Below are 17,764 nucleotides of genomic sequence, written 5' to 3'. Positions count from 1 at the left end.
GTGAATAATTTCTGCCAACTATCGAACATGATAACCCCGGCCCCCTCAGCAATCGTGAAAACAGTACAGTACTTTTCGCTCGGTCACTCATGCTCACTTCGTCTCAGAGATATACACAGAATAAACGGTGGGGACGATTTCAATACACATTTAGTGAATCAGTCATTCTAGTACAAAATGCTTGTGCTGCTACAACCATGAGAAAGAAACAGATATATATGGTTATAAGCACCAGCAGAGTAATGAAAAGGTAGGATTCTACCACAGTGCTAAAACAATGAATGTATGCAGGCAAATAAATACATACCAGTAATAATGCACAGTCCTACGATGCAAACCCTAACTAGATGTACCTAAGTGTACCTAGCATGTACGTTGGTATAGAGCCAAGAATCCCTCTAGGATAGAGCCAACCCATTACCTGATTTGGGAGAGCGAAATACCCTGCTTTGGTCTCGAGATGGACACACCGCGAGGGATGTCAGACCACTGCGTGTTGGAGTGTCTGCGTGCAGGGACCTCAGCGTCTCATGTTAGTATAGAAATCTTTTCTCCTGTTTGCCAAGTGAAGATGTAGTGCCTATATACCAGAAAGGTGCCCTCAGGAGTTCTCCCTAGAAAGTGTACTATGGGCATGTCAGGCAAGGATGAAGACAGTGGTGACCCTTATACAGAGTTATTATGCAGAAGATGGTAATCCTGCTGTTATACTGAGAATTCTCATGCATAATAAATTAGACTAGTTTTCGGAGAAAACCACACCACATTTATGCAGCACTTAACTGGGTAAAAGGTCAGCGCCAGACCCGTTATGTAGAACAATGGTAGGACAGATGTAGGTAAAGGGTCATGCAACTACCTGGGCCTATATTGGGGTACACTGGGGTTCATAACAACACCAGTAGCCAATTGTGGAGGTACAAAAGTACTTACCATGTCAAATTTAGGGAGGAAGCACAGTTATTGGGGGTCCTGATTAGCAGAATTCCAGTCAGACTAGTCAAAACAAAATACTGATAACAGCAAAAGGTTGGGGTAACCGTGAAAGCATATCCTACTTTGCTACAAAGTACGTCAGAAGGAAGAAAAGAAAAAAGTAGAGCTAAAGGTCAGAGGGGATCCCTCTTCTTAAACTAGAGCCTCTTGTGATTACCCAAGATGGAGTGCTAAAGAGATAAGGTGGGATAAACATAGTCACCACAACCATTTTGGCCACTCCCGTCATTCCCAGGAGCTCCGGTAGTCATTGAAACAGGCTTTGGCACCAACGTGCTCACCGTCAAGGAGCACGACGACCATGCTACCAACGTGGACCTCAACACTGCAGGTACCGATACCCCCCCATTAAACCAACAAAATCCATGTCTCTCCCACCGGCATCAAAAACCATTCCAACTCCACAGACGTCGCCAGTGAGACACTTGACAGTGAATAATTTGACTCTTAGAGAAAGACATCACTTGGCCTCGAGGATATCAACATTGATGCTTTCAAAGTCAAGATCACTGTTGAGAAGGTAGACGTTGAGGTGCTCTGTCGCTTCTATTTTTCCAGTTTGATTAGGAGCACACCATCAAGCTTACCAGGAAGATTTGGGGTCATTACCTAGACAAAGACTGATTATATCAGCAAATGGCCCAAAACAGGAACATCTTGCTTTTTTAGATCTTCTTCCCAGATCTGCTTCATCACCTTCCCATATATACAAACACCAGTGCAACCCAAAACTTAATTGATTTTTCCCGAGAGCTAAATCCATGTCTCCATTTCCAGCCACATCATGTCAAACCACTCCACCCAACATGCTTAAAAGATAATTTATTTCACTTTCTTAAATCGGGGCATATTCTTCATACTCCTACTCTATTTGCACTTCAACTTGTCAGATTGTGTTACCTTTAAAGACCTTGTAGGAGGTTCGTTCAGTATATTGTGTCCACCTATGGTGAGGCAGTGTGCTCTGAGTCAAGGCAACCCTTAGTGATAGTGTTTAGGTCCCTGAAAACCAAAGCTCTCAAGGGGTAGCTGTAGAGAGCAGCTAAGGGTTATTCAGGAGGGGTGTAACTATAGTCAATTAGTCAGCTTTTCACACACGAAAGAACCACACCAGATGAGTATAAAAATGCTTTGTATTTATTAGCACACACTAAAGACTAACTTGCTATATCTCTACCCAAACAGATCAGTTACACACAAGAAATACTTCAAACATAGGTAAGTAGCATAGGTAAACACATTGAGTTCAGCTGGGGTGCGAAGCCATAAACTAAAATAGTGGAATGTGAGTTAAGTACCAAAACAGGACTAGTACCCAAGGATGAAGGTCCCCAGGGGAAACACGGAACCACCCAAAGGGAATCGCCAGGGACACCAAGGCACCTGTGTGCAGAGTGGTTACTCTGGGTCAAACCTCCATAGGATAACACAGGGTAAGTCGTGGTTGAAATCTTACAGTTCTAGGACCCTTCCCGAAGGAACCACTTGGATCAAGCAAGGTTCGAGGGCCACTCCACCAGTGGATACCCCAAGAACCAGGATACCTACACCAGGGAACCCAGGTGCATAGGGAGGACGTGGAGTCGGAAACGCCCGTAGACGCCAATGGAGGTTTGTGGAAGATCAGAAGCTACAGAGTCTCGTGTAGCAGGCCTTTGGAACCAGGACGTGGAAGTCAGACGAGAAGAGCCTGAAAGCAGAGCGGACTGAGTCCAAACCACACAGAGGTAACCAGGAGGCATAGGGGCACAATAACAGCCTTTGAGGAGGTTTCTACTGTAGCATGGTGAAATTGAAGGAGCAGGCATGAAGCCCAGGCAACGATCCAGGAGCACGGAAGCCGTCCTCCAGCTGTCCCACGCTGGTCGACGAATGCAGGAAGGTCAGTGGCCGGCAGGACCGCCAACAAGCCTTTGCAAGCGCAAACAACAGTTTGCGGAACATGATGCTGCATTGTAGACCAGCAAGGTCTGTGGGACTAACTTAGCAAGGGTAAGCCAGTGCCGACCCTCATTATGCAGGAGAGCCAGCAGGAATTGATGTAGCCCCCTCGAGGACGCTCTGACAGCATGTGCAGGGAGTCGCAGGAAAGCATTAACAGCACACAGTAAATGAAGGCTCAAGATGAGGAGAATGCATGCAGGGTGTTGTTCTTGGAGCTGTGCAGTGCTGGGGGCTGGGGCTTTTTGGAACTTGAATATTTTGTGAGGAGTGCCAACAATCCTTGGTGACAACAAACAAACGCAGTGCACAGGGAGGCGGTTTATGTCAGCCCAACCAGGGAAGACTGGTCAAGCATTTGGAGAACCAAAAAATTACCACCTGTGTTGCAGAACTGAGCTATATCCATGGAACAACAGGATCAGCAAACCGGTCATAGAGGTAGAGGGGCCTGCGGATGCAGGAAAGTGGCTCCTTCACTCCAAGGGATATTCATACTGGCTGGGTTGCTGGCTTAGTCCTTGGTGACTCAGATAATGCATGGCCATGGAGTTGCAGAACTTGAAGAAGCACAGGAACGAAGAAGCATCAGGAATCTTCTCAACGGAGCAGTCTGGTCTTTGGTCCTGGCTTGAAGAGCAGCAGAGTTCCAGTGTTCACCAACAGAAAAGTCGTTGGACAGTCTTCAGATGACGGGCAGTGGGGTCTAGAATTTTTTGTCAGAGTGAATCTAAGGACGCCCCCTCAGGGCAGCCCTTAAGTATCCCTAAAAAGAGGAAGGACTTCTTGTCTGGTAATCCACCTATCAGAGGGGGTCAGAGGCACTGCTCAGCTGCCCTAGCCAGTCAGATGCTCCCAGGGGCCAAGTTTCCACATGGCAGAAACAAGTGGCTCTGTGCACCTCCCTAGGGAGGAGCTGGACAGGGGGTGAACACTTCCCTGTTCTTTGTGTGGTTTCATGCGAAAGTGGGTGCCAATGGCTCCTGAACTGGGCAAAACTGGTTTATGTATGGAGGGTACCAAAGCCATCTGGTGGCGCCCAGAAGCACTCCCACCCTACCTAATTCTAAAGGAGAGGTGGTCACACCTCTCCTTCGCATGAAATCCTTTATTCAACTTCCCCTTCCGAGTTAAGCTCATCAGCAGGGGGCAGAACACTGTTTAGGGTTGGAAGTAGCGTGGGCTGGCAGTCAGACCCAGTAAGGCTACATAGGTAGGTATTGGGGGGTCCTTTAAGGAGCCCCCCAGTACATGGTATCATGCAACTAATACTAGAACCGGTGTAGTTGCATGATTCCAACATGTTGGTACCAACATGACCAGGTTCGGGGCAGCCTTATGTGGTTGGACATCTCGCCTTACCAGTGTCCACTACATACCTTATTATGGCTGCTCGCATTTAGAAATCCCAGAGAATGGAGTCTGGGGTTTGTAGGGGTACCTCTGCTCATACAGGGGTCCCCACATACTTAGAACCATGCATACTCCCCTTGGACTGAAGGGCATACCTTGGGGGTGACTCATGGGGTAAAAGTACAATGGCCAGAATATAAGGGAAACCTTATATCCAAAGTCAAACGTGCAAGCAATGGATGCTCTGCAGACACACTTTGCATTGGCCCCCAGGGGTGGCATAATACATGATGCAGCCCATGATAGACCCCTGGTGTATCAATGCCCCGGGTACCCCAATACCATTTCCTAGGGACTTATAATGATACCCCAGTATGCCAATTGCGAGACAAAGTACTTCCCATAGAATTTAGAAGAGAGAGCACTGCCACTGGGGTCCTGGTTGGCAAAATCCCAGTGAACTACAGTCAAAACACACTGGGGGGTATCTATGCAAGAAATATTCTACTTTCCTACAGAGATCACCAGTAGATGACATGCTTATCTTCTAGAATGTCTTAATCAGAGGAGCAAAGGAATTTAACATTCAGTATCCGACTCCTCAAAGTTGTTTAGTCATAATAGCGACTCTTCAGCCAGGGTCGTCTTAAAGGCCCTCTTTGGTACCTGTATTTTATGAGCTGGCGGACAAGTAATTTCACTCGGGGGGGCGGAGCTTGGCTCGACGAGAGAATGGCTGCTTGAGCCTCGGGCTCCGGCACACGGAGACTACAATCCTACACTTATCCTGCCCCACACTGCGCGGAACGCACTTGCGAGACTAGCCAGGGGTGGCGCAAGATGCGGAGGCACGAAAGGGCGAGTTTGTAGAGAGCGGAGTGCAGCCGTTGCCCGGCGTGCGGGGTTGACCCGCGGAGGAGAGAGGGCCCCGGATCCCCGTACTCGAGTGGAGCGAGTACGCGCCTACGTCGCTGTGCGTGCGGCGTGAGGAATCGGCGGTGCTGGTGCGGCAGGAGGTGCCAGACTTGTGCGTTGGGACGCGGCGGTGGCACGGACCGCGATCGCTGGGAAAACCTGCGGGTCCCTTGGTGAGCAGCATCAGAGTGACGGAGAGCGGGGGTCAGACGTCTGCGGTGGGTCCCGCGGAGAAGCAACATGGCGGCCGCATAACTCCGATACTGCCAGGTTCGCAGCGGACAATTGTGGCAGAGACGCCCCGGGCACGGCGGCACACAAGCCAACAGCGGCAGTGGTGAGCCTACGGGGGGTGCACTGGCCGGACTCCATCAGGGACGGACGACGACGGTTGAGCGGCAGGTTCTGCGGCAACGCGGAGAGGTGCGGCTCCGGAGTTTCCCTGCGGTGGCTGGATGGAGTGATCTCGGCGAGAGCTGGTGGACACGGCGGGATTCGCCCAGGACTCTGGGGGAGAGGTACCGGGTTGCGTGCCCGGGGTGCGCCACGCGGCGCAGGCGCACCCTGCGGCGCAGAGACAGCATTGGTGCCATTGGCAGCGGTGGGGGAGCGGGGGACGGGCCCTGCACGGAGTACGAATACTTGCCAGACACCCAAAGGGGCTATCGGTGGAACGGTAGGGTGGAGGACGCGAGGCACAGAATGGCAAAGAAACTTCTGGCGAGGCTGGAACGTGCACAGGAGGCTCTGGTGGGGCCCCAATCCCGATTGAACCTGCTGACTCGCTTTGGTCCTCGGCTGCCCGGCCAGCTTGTGGAGACGTGCAAAGACGTGTAGTGTGGCGGCGGTTGCGTCCCTTTGAGGGGGACATCGTGGCGCAAGAGCTGGGGGCCGTGATCTGATTTGGACTGGGCGTGGCACGGCACAGGACTGACCGGTGGCACGTTGGGCAAGTCGGATAAATCCCAGGCGAAACTAACTTTTGAGCACAGAAGGCCTAAGCCCCAGGAATCGGCGGAGGGTGCTGCGGGCGGGTCGACTGCCCCCCCTGACGACGCACAAGACATTCGCAGTCTCCTGCTTTCTATGGAGAAGGGCCTGCAGGAGGGCATCACCTCTCTGGGGGCAAAGATGGATGCGCTCTCCTACCGCATGGCTCGCATGGGGGAGCGATTGGATAAACACTCGGAGAGACTGGATCAATCTGAACAGCGGCTCGGTGAGGTGGAGGAGGCGCAAACCTCAATAGACGCTGAACACAAGAAACTGGGGCGTGTCATGCAGGTGCTACAGGACAAAACTGAGGACCTGGAGGCCCGCGCCAGACGCTGTAACCTACGCATCATGGGATTGCCAGAGACGACGCCTACGGGCAGGATGGAGCACTTTGTGGAAAAGATGTTGACTACTCTGCTTGGCACGGACGTCTTCTCGAGCATGTTTGTGGTGGAGCGGGCGCATAGATCCCTGGGACCCAGGCCCCCGCCGGGGGCTCTGCTGTGACCTATCATCGCAAAGCTGCTGAATTATAGAGACAGAGACGCCGCACTCAGAGTGGCAAGGGAGAAACAGTCACTCACGTACGAGGGATCGTCTATATCGCTGTATCCAGATTTTACTGCCAGGGTCCAGGAGGCCAGACGGCAGTTTATCCCGATTAAAAAACAGTTGAGGGAGCAGGGCCTGGACTACGCGATGCTATACCCGGCAAACTTGCGTGTTAACAGACAAGGGAGGACGCACCTCTTCACGGACCCCAAGGCCTTGCAAAAGGCGCTTAAAGACTGGAGCAAAGAGTGGAGGCGCAGTCCAGCGCGGACACCGAGGGCGGAGGAGACGGAGGACTCATTGGAGCAGCAGGACTAAACATACTCTGGTGGCAAGTGAGGGCTGTGCTGGGGGTGGGATGAGGGACAATGCCGCAGGGGATACGATGCGAAGAGAGTTACCATGATGGCGCATTGTGTCTCTGGAGCTCCTCGTTGGAGGGTGGGGGTCTATTGCCCGCACGACATAGCGCAAAGTGGAATGTTGACGTTTGGGGGTAGTTCCTGGGCCGAAGCAGCCCTCCTGGGGGCACAGTCGAGACTTGCTATACTGTCACCTCTAGTGGCGAGGCTGCGGTGACTGCTGCGACCTGGACTAACTGGCCCAAAGGGTGCATAGATGTTTAAACTGGCTTGTGTTTTCCTAGGTGGTGGGGCATACGCTTTTGCTCTGTGTGCGGAGGTTGGGGCGCGGTACTGTGCGAACTTTGCTTTATCCTTTTGCACGGAGCAACCTCCGACCGCGAGTGCACAACACACATTTGTAGGGTTGATCTAATGTTGGGGTGGGTGGAGGGAGGGGTGGGTGATCTCGACATGAGATACAGCGTGGCTGAGTTGGGGGAGGTCAGCTGTGCGTGGGGGGCAGTGGCTCTGGAGCAGGCGGGGTTCATGCCTGGCAGAAATCTGACATACAATCTGAGAACGGTTTTTGGCACCATGCAGCATGTCCGGCAGGACACTAAAGCACTCGCGGTTTTCCTTGATATGGAGAAAGCGTTTGACTCTGTAGAGTGGCCTTTTATGTGTCAGGTTTTAACAAAAATCGGTTTGAGCCCGGTGTTTCTGCGAATGATAGGGGTATTGTATACGGCACCTAGTGCGAGGATCCGGCTGGGAGATCGGGTTACGGATGCTATCCATGTCTCCAGGGGTACGCGTCAGGGCTGCCCACTGTCGCCGATACTGTATGCCCTAGTGGCGGAACCGTTAGCTTGCGCCCTTCGGGAATATCACAGCCTTAGGGGGGTGAACTTCCCCACCTATAAAATAACGGTGTCCACGTACGCGGATGACACCCTTTTGTATGTCCGGGACCCGGAGAGTAATCTGGCTCCGGTGTTGAGAGAAGGGGTGCACTTTGGGGCCCTCTCTGGCCTGTGAGTGAATTGGAGTAAGTCCATAGCTTTTCCGCTTACCTCATATACGACCCCTTTCGAGATGGAGTACCCGCTACAATGGTCGAATGACGCAGTTAGATATCTGGGAATAAAGCTACATACCGACCCTGAAATTCTGATGAGGGAAAACTATGGCAGAGCCATAGATAAACTGGAGGACGATGTGGAGATATGGATCGGCCTCCCTCTCTCGTTAGCGGGTAGGATATAGATTATGAAAATGGTGGTGCTCCCTCGTTTCCTTTTCCTCTTCACTAATATTCCTATGGTGCTACTGTGAGAAGTTGGCCTGATGTATGATGTCACTAGTTCTAGTGTACACCTTATATCAGTCCAAATACCCTTATGGTGATTGGTTGTAAAGTCAACCTTATAGACCAGCTATCCTAGTGGTAGCATGGACAAGAGCAGTCTTAGGCTAAACTCTGAATGGCATGTGAAGCCAGCTGTGATACCATATATAATCCCTTGAATACCAAATGAAAGGACACCACAACAGATATATATATAAAATAAAGTGTATTTATTCTAGTCAAACCCTCAGCACTCTTTATGAGATTAGAGGTAAGTACAACACAGTCTTATTTATGCATACATTAAGTCACACAGATAAGTAATACAGTTAGGCCCTAGGGGCCACGCAAACCATATACTAAAGAAGTGGTATAAGGACCACTGTCACGGAAATAGGATAGGCCTAGGCCTAGGGAATCGCTGGGGCTACACTACACTAGCAACAGTTAGGAAGTGGGAGGCCCACGGGATTCAGGTGCAGAGTGGAAACACTCACGCGTAATGCGTAAAAGTCGATAGAATTACTAGCAGTTAGAAATTAACAGTTTAAGGACACTTCTGAAGCAGCTAGAGAGTCGAGACTCGGAAACTAGACCCTAGGATAGTCACTACCCTTGTGAGCACCGAAGTACCCAAGTTACCTAGCCCACAGGCTGCGGGTGCATAGGTGTGAACTTGCGTCGGGTTTCGTCGTGGACTTCTATGAATGCCTGAAGGAAAGTTGCTGACAGGCAGTCAGTGAAGAATGTCCGGTGGATCCCGAGGCTGGGATCAAGAAGAGAGGAGACCTGCAAGCAGAAGGGACAGAGTCAAGGTCACTAGCCAGTGACCACGTGGAACCAGGAAGGAACCAGGCGATGTCGTGAAGATTGCAGGTGAAGGTGAAGCTTGTCGCTGCAGCCACGAGGACCAGGGAACGTCGAGGACGACCAGGACCAGGAGGCGAGCTGTCCCACGAAGGCTCTTGCTGTCGGCGGCGTCGAAGTTGGACTAGGACTCACCAAGCCTGGGCAAGCGGAACCCACGAAGAACGGAGGACTTGCTTCTGGTGCAGACCAGGAAGGTCTGGGGTGCTTCTCTTTTGCAAGGAAGCGGGAGCCAGTCTGGAGGAGCCAAACCAGCGGTGAAGATTTCTGGATGCGTCGTCACAAAGGCCACTAGCCAACGGGCAAGCAACCGGACAGACGCGGCAAGCAGGAAAATGCAGAAGGGACCCACGCAGGACTCGTGGAGTGTGGAGGGCTGATCTTCGGTGCAGATGGTGCTTGGGGTTGGGGCTTCTCAATCCCCGGTACACAACTTCGAGGGTGCCTCAGAAGCTGCGCTGGATGATACTAGCCACTTTTCCCAGGTAGCCGGTCCCACGTCTCTCGTTGCCTCCACGGATCTCAGCTCGGCTGTGGATGTGGATCTGGGCCGGAGAAGTCTGGAAGTCAAGGCTCTGGTCGGGCTCTGCAGTCGGTCCCTCGTAGAACTTCAGCAAAGCAAAGGGTAGTCTCTTGATGGTGCCTGTTTGCACAGGGTAGCCACTCCTTGGCCACAAGGGAGATTCTTCAGTCTTCTTCTTTCGTCGAATGTCGAAGGTCCAGAGTTTCTGTTCAAGTTGCAGGTTCAGGATAATCTAATCTCCTGGGGCCCAGCTACCACTCTTATACTAATCTGGGGGGCTGGGTTACCTGCTAGGTCACGCCTTATGGGTGGGACCTGGGAGGGGGGTGGTTACACCCCCTTCCCTTTGTCCAGTTTCGCGCCAGGACTGGGGCTGGAGAGCCCCAGCACCGGTTTGAACTGGACTATGCATGGGACACCTTGTGTGCCCCAGGCATGTCTCATTCTTTTCATCCCTCCCTGCCCCAATACACTAAGGCCTGTCTGGGGTGGTGCTCGCACCTCCCAAGGCAGGAAACCTATTGTCCAAGCCTCCCTTGCCGGGATCACTCCCAGCAGCAGGAGGTCAGACTCGTGTCTGTGGCAGCAGCATCCATTTTGTGATGCTGGGGCTCTGGTTAACTTTAACCGGGTAAGTAGGTTACAACATGTCTTCACCCTCTAGAAGGGAGGGATAATATCCTCATCCCCAGAAATGGGATGGGGGTATTATTCCAAAGTGTTAGACACCTTACACGACATGTTTTTATAAAGCCAAACCATAGTTACCATAACAGTTTAAGATTATAAGGCACTTTCAGAGTATATGGTAGGCTATATCATAGAACAGCTAAAAGGACATGGTTCCGAAAGCTGCAGACAGGCTCAGCTCATGCTAGAGCACCATCTCACATGTTACCAAGCACTCTGCCTCCAGGATTGTTAAGGCCTGCCATAGGAGTGGCTGATAGGTACACATGTGTCTATATGTAAGTTAGGTATAGGACTACTACACCTAAGCAAGGAGTGATTACACAACCTTGCCCCAGCTGAGTGATCAGCCAGTTGTGTCATAATGGAAGGCCAGGCCAGGGGTGGCATAATACATGCTGCAGCCCCTGGTAGGCCTAGGGTACACCTATGCCCTGGGTACCTAAGGTACACTGTACAGGGGCCAATAAGGTGATCCTATCCAAATGGGTCATGCACCTAAAGTACATAGTATCAATTTAGAGAGAGAACAGCAGGGCTGTGGGTCTGATCAGCAGGCCCACAGCCACATCTAAGTCGAAAACCAGTAAAGCAAAAGCAAAAAGTGGGGGTGAACATAGAAAGCAGACCCTACTCTCCTACAGCTACCACGGAGTTTCTTTGATAGGCTTCATAAGTCGTTATTGAAGCTGGCATGGGCGGGTAAACAGGCCCGAGTCAGCTGGAAGGTGCTCACATTGCCCTACCACATGGGGGGACTCGGGGCGCCGGACATGGAGCTCTATTACCGGATTGCGCAGGGTGCGCAGGCGCACAGCTGGATCCATGGTGAGGAGTCGACCCCTTACCTCAAGCTGGAGAGATTATTCGCAGACCCCCTCCCGCTTCCATCGATTCTATTTGATACGCCTGACCGCCGTACAGGTTATCTGGACTCTTAATTCCACTAGGCACGCATGGGACTGCATTCTGCGACACAAGGCTGGGGCTCTGTTATACTCTCTGGCAATGCCGGTTGAGTGGGCACGATGGCTGCCTCCATGCAAGGACGGGGGAGTGGTGCAGCCCTTCAGGCGCTAGGTTTACGTACGCTGGGAGACCTGTTCGTGGATGGCACCGTGATAACGTGGGACGAGGTGGCGGCGGGGGCAGAAAGCCCGACGCGGCTGCAGCGTTTCCAGTTACACAGGGTGAGAGGGGCGTGGCGGCAGCAATTGGGTGATGACATGGCGGAACCCCCGGAGGTACCGGAGCTAACGTATATTATTAAACACAAATGCCCCCGCAGACTCATATCCCGACTCTACAAAATAACGATGGAACAGCGTATACAGCAGTATCCCAAGGCAAGGCTGGCCTGGCAACAAGACCTGGGTATAGAGCTAGATGATGCCATGTGGCTGTACTGCTGTGCGGGCACGCGAAGAGTATCACTGCATGGCAGACACAGATTGCTTCATTTCAAGTATATAAATAGAGTGTATTATACGCCAGACAGATTATATAGATACGGTCTGCGGGAGGATGCGAGAGATGCGGTCATGCCACGGCAGACTTTATTCATTTGGCGTGGTATTGTCCGGGGGTCTTTGAGTTCTGGCGGGCGATTTTCCACAAGCTAGGAGTCTTGCTGGGTCTGGAGTTTGAGCCGGATCCGGCGATGGCTCTGTTGGGATACTCTAAGAAGCTGCCCAGAGCCATACGTAAAATGGTGGATATGGGGCTGCTGATAGCAAAGAGAAGGGTGGCACTGCGCTGGATAAGAGGATCAGGGCCCACAGTTGCGCAGTGGACCCGGGATGTGCTATATTGCTGTACGCAAACCGAGGTATTTAGCGAGCTGCTCCCACCGCGCAGTCGCCCAAAGAACTTCTGGGGGCTATATTCGGACCATCTTAAGGGGAAGGAGGGAACATCGGAGAGGGGTGCTGTAACAGGAGTCGGGCTGGACCCTGGGAAGGTGGCGCATTGAGCAATTTGAGGGTGGAACCCTTGACACCAGGGTGGTTGTTCTAGGGGTGCAATACCAGGATGTGAGTCGTCTTGTTTGAGGCGGGGGGTGAGGGGTGGGGGGCGATTAGCGACTCGGAGGCATGAGTGTTATAGGACTTGTATGTGGCAGAAAGTCAGCTATGGGGATACTGCGCAACCCGGATGACTAGGGGATTAGAAGGTTCAGAGGAGACTTGTTCAGACGCCTTGATGTTGGGGGGGGGAGGGGGGGTTGGGGAGGGAGTTGGGTCTGTTTGTTCGGGTTGATGGGGGGGAAAAACAGAAAAATGTTGACCCCAAGTGGGGTACGGTATAACATGCGTGACATACTGCTGCAATACTTGGGAGAACTCTGGGAGGGCCTAAGTTGTGGTACAGCAATGCCCGGCCTCCGGGATGTGGGATAAGCTGTTGTGCTGCGGAGCCGTGATGTGGTATACTAGCCGGCCTCAGGGTTGTAGGCGCAAGATTCTGTATGTCAGTTCAGGTCATCTGATAATAAAGAAAAAAACTAAAACAAAAAAAAGTAATTTCACTCCCCCGCAACAATAAAAGCTGCAACTTCAAGGCTTCCTAAAAAGTGTTAACACTCTGAGAGGATCCTGTTTATTTGCATCAAAATCCTGAACCGTATTCTGCCATAGTATCAGCTGTGGGAAAGAGACCTGCTTCAGCCCTGAGACTCCAGTTCCCCTCTAAAAAGAGAGTAAGAGGTTTGATGAGAGTGTGAGAAAAGTCTATGGTTCTGCTGTTGTGGCTTATAAAGCTGCAAGGGCATCCACTCTTTTAGGAAGGTACGTAGAACATGGTGGAAATCTCCATCTTCCTTTGCTGATGATGTCCTGGAAGACAGGAAACAAGATGTTTGAGGCATGTGTGGCTGTAGATACACATGCTGTGCATACTCCTACCATCTAGTGTTGGGCCCAGATGTTTGCAAGTTGTTTTTCTTTGAAGTCTTTAGAGTCATGAGGTTTTGTGACTTCTCCCTTTGCTTGGCTGGTAATGCACATGGGTATCAACTCCACTGTTAAATTTTCTTTCCGCAATCCGGTTTGGACGTGTGCACCTGCCCCTTGACTCAAAACCATTGCAGTGCTCCTTTTCAGCTACACTGGTTCCTTCTCTCTGTTTGTATTGTGTATCGATCACATTTTTTTTTACCTTTTCTTATCCGGTCGACGACCGCAGCTTCACCTGGCTGACCTTCCGAGTCGGGCTCAGTCCTGCTTTGGTGCCTTTCCCTTCAGGGATCCCTCTAGTTTCTTTGCATAGTCTCCTCTATGGTGATGCAATGGACTCCCTTCCACTACTGTTTTCGCTGCTGCGCGAAATACCCCTGGACTGAACTCCATCAAACCTGTAATTTGTGTCTCTTGCCCGATTTCAGCGAGGTTGCCTGTGAGCTGTAATGCTTATTCTACTCTAAGAAGTCTCTGTGACTGTCAGGTGTGTCAACTAGAGATGTTGCATAAGAGTGATGAAGACAATCCAGACCTCTTTGGCTCAAGGCCATCGAAGTGGGACTACTTCTACTGCCATCGGCCTCGAATGAAGAGGTTTGCTCCCCCTAACGACAACTCTGGCTCTGACCTGGAGATGGAAGTTATGAGTACTGTTCCCCCCCCCCCTTCCAACAGCTCGTGAGTCAAGCAGCCCTCTACGAAGTTCCGGCCAGTCTCTCTGGTTTCTCACAGATTGTCTGCCAGGCCAGCTCTACCTTCAGATCATGGTCAGCACTGACCACCTTTTTCATACGCAACGTCCAGTTTCGGCACCAAAGAAATCACCAAGGCTGCTTGCTTCGGCACCGACCAGACTCTGAGTTGACACCTTCGACTTCGAAACCGCCCTCAGAGCCGAAAGACTCTGTGCCATTGACCAAGACTGGCTTAAGCTCCAAGACTGGAAACAAGCATCCTAAGACCGGTTTTGGGCTTTCAGCTCAAGAAGGCAGACAATGCCACCAGTCCTTTGCCTGCAACTCACCCGACACCACCCCCGTTACACACCATTCACCTTCTCGGCCTACTTCCCTAGAGGACCCCTTCTCTTATACACCTATGTATTCCCTAGGGTCTCTATACGCCTATGTATTCCCTAGGGTCTCTATATTCTGACACAGGGGACCCCGGAGATGGGGGGCACTTTTGACACACCTCCACAATGTGACCCATGCAAGTCCTATGATGCCGGAACACTGGTGGATACAGACCCTGGCCTGTACCCTGCCCATCTCTCCCCTCCAGAAGATTCTACCTCCTACCAAGAGCTTATTGGCATGGCTGCCTCCTACTACAAGTTGGATCCCCACACTGGTGCTTTGCTCGACACTCGACACAGGTCAAGATGAATTTGCGATCTCGTCCAGTCCATCTACCTAAGCCTTAGTAATTCCTGACGTACCCTACTAGTTTTGGGGATTGAACACAGTTCTAAAGATTGCAAATCTGTGCAGTTGAATTATCGATTGGTTTTAAACTATTTAACACTGACCAGAGGACTCCTGTCTACAAGTAGTTGGGCATACCTACGCAGCAAACTTGTTAATATATATAGTCAACTTTATTATGGAAATCCATTATAACTACGTCCATATATGAACTTGTGCCCGTGACATGTATTGATAAAAGTGTTGCTCAAAGACTCTGCTTAATGTCATACAGAGCCCCTGCTTACTCTTCATGTAAGAAATCCTTTAAAGAAAGGTCTGGATTTAAACGGACCTTTTTTTGAACAATCAAAAGAAATTGCGCTCTGACGAAGGAAGCGTGGGTCCTTGTTCCCACTCCGAAACGCGCGTCGGCGCTTTATATAAAAAATTTCTTCACTGTATATATTGATGAACTGTTTCAATCCTGTAAAAGTACATTGAAATGCATTTAAACATTTATATCTAAAATAAGAGAGAACAAAAAAAAATAATCTTTTTTTGGAACAATAAAATAATGAATTATTAGTTTATCTCTGTGGGACAATGCTGTTGTTTGGGACTGTGGAGGTAACCCCCAAAGTATAATTGAATTTTAAGAAGAGGTTTCTTGTTGTATTTTTGTTATTTTTCCCTGCCTCCCTCTTCTTATACCAAATTGTCAGGGATCCTCTTTTGTTTAATTTTGGATCCCCACACTGGACCTGTTGAGTAAGACCCAGGGTGGACAAAAAATACAAGGCCTCCCCTACAGACTCTATTTACAATTGTGGCCAGCTTCCATCTGACTTTCTGTTGGTTCATACCATCGCAAGAGCACTAACTCTCAAGCTACTGGTGATGCCCCGTCACCAGAAAAGGGAAGCAAGTGCATCAATGCTGCGGGAAGAGGTTCGCCCCGCAGACAATCAACCATTGACATATTGCCAATTCCATTGGGCTGCTTTCACGCTGTGACCGTGCCCACTGGGATAAGATGGAGGAGCCCCTCCAACATCTCGCAGAGAAAGAAGGGGTACAAGATCATTTTTACAGGGCAAGCAGATCTCTAATCCCACCATCCGTTGTGCCCTAGACACTGATGATTCTACTTCTCGGGCGGGAAGTCTAGCGTCCTGTTGTGCAGGCGCAGCTGCTCAATTCTGGCTTCAAGCCTGAAGTCCAACAGAATCTAGTCAACCTGCCATTCGATGGTCAACACCTGTTCGCACCACATGTTGACCAAGTGTTGGAAAAGATTAAGAAAGACAAGGAAATGGAAAAGGCAGGTCCTCACGCCGCTTGTCATACTGTGAAGGCTCAAAGACCACCTCCCCGGACGCCTCCATGGGTGGCCAAAGTCCCCAGTCCCAGCAGTCCTCTCGGATAGGATACTTCAGAGGTTACTTTAGAGGTACCAAATAAGGATGTCGAGAAAAGGGCCTGCCACCACCCCTGCAAAGCCCTGACTACCCTCTTTTTACCCCCAACCACGCAAACTCCTGTCGTGGGGCATCCTGCAAGAGTTCTTCCCTGCCTGGCAGAAAGTCACCTTTCACCAGTGGGTGTTGGATATTATCCAATATGGCTATTGTCTGGAGCTTAATTCCTCACACCTCCAACATGCCACCACAAAAGCAAAAACTCTGCCCGGAACATCAGAGACTTCTTAGGGAAGAGTTTCAGGCACTCTGCCTCAAAGGAGCCATAGAACCCATCCCTCATCAACAGGGCATAGAAGTATAGTCTCTGTACTTCATTATTCCCAAAAAGAACCACTCCCTCAGACCCATTCTGGACCTCCGACTTCTAAACTAATATGAACACTCTTCAGGATTTCATTACTTTTTTGCAACATTGTGACCCAAGGATGCCTATTTCCACATACCAATACACCCGACCCATCACCGCTATCTCAGGTTCATAATCAGCAGAAGGCATTACCAGTTCAAAGTGCTCCCTTTCAGGGTGACCGCAGCTCCTCACTTGTTTACCCAGTGCTTTCCGGTGGTGGCTGCTCACCTTTGCAGGCAGGGTGTACATGTATTCCTATACCTGGTTGACTGAATGATCAAGAGTGCCACCTGCCAATAATGCCACAGGCACACGCAGCTCACAACAAAACCTACACAACCTAGGCTTATCCATCAATGCCATGAAATCCCACCTTTAACCCCTCCAGATCCAACTCTACCTAGGAGCAGGACTCAACTCAGAAGTTGGCAAGGACTATCCAAACCCTGCCCGGACATAGTCCTTCCTGGCACTGATTCCTCAATTGAAACCGCGCCATTAAGTCTCGGTCAGGACAGTAATGTGCCTATCTGTAAGAAACACGTAGTGATAGATTCCTTACCTTAGAATTAACCCCAGGCGTCAGACTGGATCCAGAAAGTTTTCCTCAGCAGTACGTCGCGGCAGCTACTTAGACGCCGCCCTCGCTCGCTGATGTCAGGTATTTCTTTTTCCGCGCCAGCAAGCGCAGGTCTGGAGAGAGCGGTACCCCCAGTCACTTTTTGACTGAGTTTTACAACGCTTTTTGTCTCTATTTTTCGAGGTGATCGACTTCTGGTGCCGTAGTGATGCCTGGCTTCAAGTCTTGCGGGGACTGTCATCGCATGATGTCGGTGACGGATCCGCACCGCGTGTGTCTCTACTGCCTGGGGCGCGACCATGACCCTAAGTCATGCCCCGACTGCCGGGCAATGGCGCTGAAGACTTTGCGGGAGCGGCTCCCGAAAGTTTCCTGAAGTCCGGCAGTCAGCTCCACGCCGCTCAAGGTCCCGGTCCCATGGGAGGTCGAGGGACTGGTCGCGGAGCCACCACCATTGTTCATC

The 17,764-nt window shown here is 50.9% G+C and overlaps 1 protein-coding gene across 9 annotated transcripts in view; it reads left to right on the top strand.

The window, feature by feature from the left end:
• The window catches only part of UPF2 (UPF2 regulator of nonsense mediated mRNA decay), a 1,571,752-nt gene that overhangs the window by 1,177,754 nt on the left and 376,234 nt on the right, over positions 1–17,764 (top strand). The gene's annotated exons all lie outside the window — the stretch shown is intronic.

Source organism: Triturus cristatus, chromosome 4_1 (assembly GCF_964204655.1).
Source record: "Triturus cristatus chromosome 4_1, aTriCri1.1, whole genome shotgun sequence".
Classification (NCBI taxonomy): Eukaryota; Metazoa; Chordata; class Amphibia; order Caudata; family Salamandridae; genus Triturus; species Triturus cristatus.
This window is presented reverse-complemented; position numbering and strand designations above follow the sequence as displayed.